Source organism: Esox lucius, chromosome 25, assembly GCF_011004845.1.
Source record: "Esox lucius isolate fEsoLuc1 chromosome 25, fEsoLuc1.pri, whole genome shotgun sequence".
Taxonomy (NCBI): Eukaryota; Metazoa; Chordata; class Actinopteri; order Esociformes; family Esocidae; genus Esox; species Esox lucius.
In genome coordinates this window covers 9,211,486-9,214,031 of record NC_047593.1, presented here as the reverse complement: position 1 = coordinate 9,214,031, position 2,546 = coordinate 9,211,486, and positions in this window count along the sequence as shown.

Genomic DNA, 2,546 nt, shown 5'->3' with positions numbered 1-2,546 from the left:
GGCAACGCGCCCCTTTCGACTTCTCAGATTAGCTATATGAACTCTTATAACTTTACAAGTCTGACGTAAATGTTTTCGCACATAAGGGGGAATGCATATTTCAGTCTACGTATGTAGACTTCCGTAGGCTCACGTCATGCACCATTATCGTTAGGTCGTTAACATGTTGGGAAGAATGTGATTTATTTTAAGAGGTTGTAATCAAAAGTGTTTTCAGCATAATGGTCGGCTTTTGTTACTTCGGCATCTCGTTGTAAACAACCTCTTGTCCTTGTCAAATGTCACGAGAAATGGTTGTTTGAATATATTTCCCTTCAGTCACTTTCCATGCCAACTTGCTATGACTCCAACTCTATAAGCAATGTGGTATGTGGCTTAAGACACTGAAAATATAGGAAATGGGGAGAAGACACTGACTAAAACTAAGCACTTTGCTGCTATATAGATATCTATCTATCATTATATAGTTTCTATTATATTCTTTTATCAGAGAGGTTTCTTATTTAAAAGGTACATTTTGGTAAATGTATTTCTTTATGTTAAACAACATTTTTGCTTCTGCTGTTTATTGTCAGTTTTTTGAAAACCATCCGTGGAAGTCACATGAAAATGCATGACATTTCAGTTGGTGCATCTCTTTCAGTTAGACAGAGGTTACCAAACTTTATTGAAGCCTCTATTCTGACAGGTTATCTCATACACAATGACTGTTGGCAAGGGAAAAAGATGCAAAGAAAAATCCAACAGAAAACAAGAAAAGGAAATAAATCAGCAAAATAACCCTAGAGAGAAAACAGGTCTCCTGAGACACGACACGTGCCCAGAACCTACTGTATGGATTAACAATTCATCTGCAGCCCCCAGCTGCACTCTCAATCATTCCCTCTGTGTCTTCTCACACTCTCACTCTTTTCACTCTTTCTCCCCCTTCCCCCTCACTCTCTTTCCATCTCTCTCTCTGTGCGTCTCTGTTTCACTCTCTCATCCTCCCTCTATGATTTCTGCCCCTCCTCCCTCGATCTCTTCACCCCCGCTCCACAGCCCCCCCCCCTAGTTTTTCTCCTTCCCCTCTAAAACCACATTTTCCTTATTAAACAGCCCCTTCAAGGGTGACTGCATCTCGGAGTGCTTGACATGCTGCCTGCACCCCAATGGCTGGCTCTGCCACCTATATCCCAAGCCCTGTTATGCGTCTTTGCAAGCCGGACAAGTCTTTCTACTAACCAATTGCAGTAGCGAACTGCTCTATATAATCCATGAATTCATGTAGACACTGGGGCCAAGAGAAACACAAAAATCCATCATTCTCTATATGGCACCCTTGTGCATTGTAGAAATAAAATGACATCACTCCATCACATCACACACACACACACACACACACACACACACACACACTCAAACACACCAGAGAAGAGAGTTCTAGTAGTTCTATTAAGCTGTGTTAGAGGGCATTGGAGGGCATTGAACCATTTCACTAATTTAATGCTGACAGTGGTGATTTAGGGTAATCAATTTTTTCTAGTCATGGGTGAAAAGCTCTGATTATCAGGTAACGATATTGTCTGCTATGAAGGTATTCCTTATGGGAGGCATGTAGTGCCTTTCTGTTTTCAGTATAATGTGTAATGTTCTTAGTCCAGTACCTGCCATGTGTGCAGCACTGAAAGACATCACTCTCTTTGTGCTTTCCCTGGAGTCAAAGGAGCGGAGAGGGGGAGGTTTGCTTTTGATATTAGTGTCCATCAAATGTACTCTGTGGTCACTGGAGTGGGTGTGCCTGTCCGTCCGCCTGCCTGCCTGTTTGCCTGTCTGCCGAGCTGGAATTCCACTGCAATGCGTAAAGGGTTTACTCCCCATCAAAGGCAGGGCCGGCCCGGCTCGATCGGACGTCCTGCAGCTATTGTGATGTAAAGAGCTTTGACTGATCCCCCCCCCCCCACACACACACACACAGAAACACACGCACACACTGACACTGGCCCTGACTCTGGCTGGGGCAAAGGGAACAGACCATACCCAAGAGGGGGCTGGGAGTTTTAACACGTCCCAATTGCTGCATCCAGTAACGTGACGGAGATGTACTGCAGATTGTGTCCCAACTCCAGTTCCTAGAGGACTCATGGGCGGCCAAGAAAATTTTCCAAGCTGCCTCCCCCTACCCACACCAAATGCCCCACCCTTGTTTCTCTCTCACTCTCCCTCTTGTACACATACACACACCTTCCTTTTACTTCAGGATTCCCATATTTTGAGCGCTAGCATCTGTACCTGCCTTTGGATGTGTATTGCACCTGAAGGGTTTGGGTTCATCTAATTAGCGCTGTGAGTGATATTTGGCTGAAAGCAATGTTCACTCAATTAGCAGGCTGTTCTCTATGTGTTACACAGCACTGGTGCCATGTTAGCACCAGTCTACCCCGACTGTGGTACTGTGGATAGGGAAAATGCCTTTCACAGAGTGGATAAGAGTTCTGTAAACTAGTGGAATGCAAAAAACAAGCTGATTACATTATGTATATTTTCCAGAAAGGTGTTATTTGAAG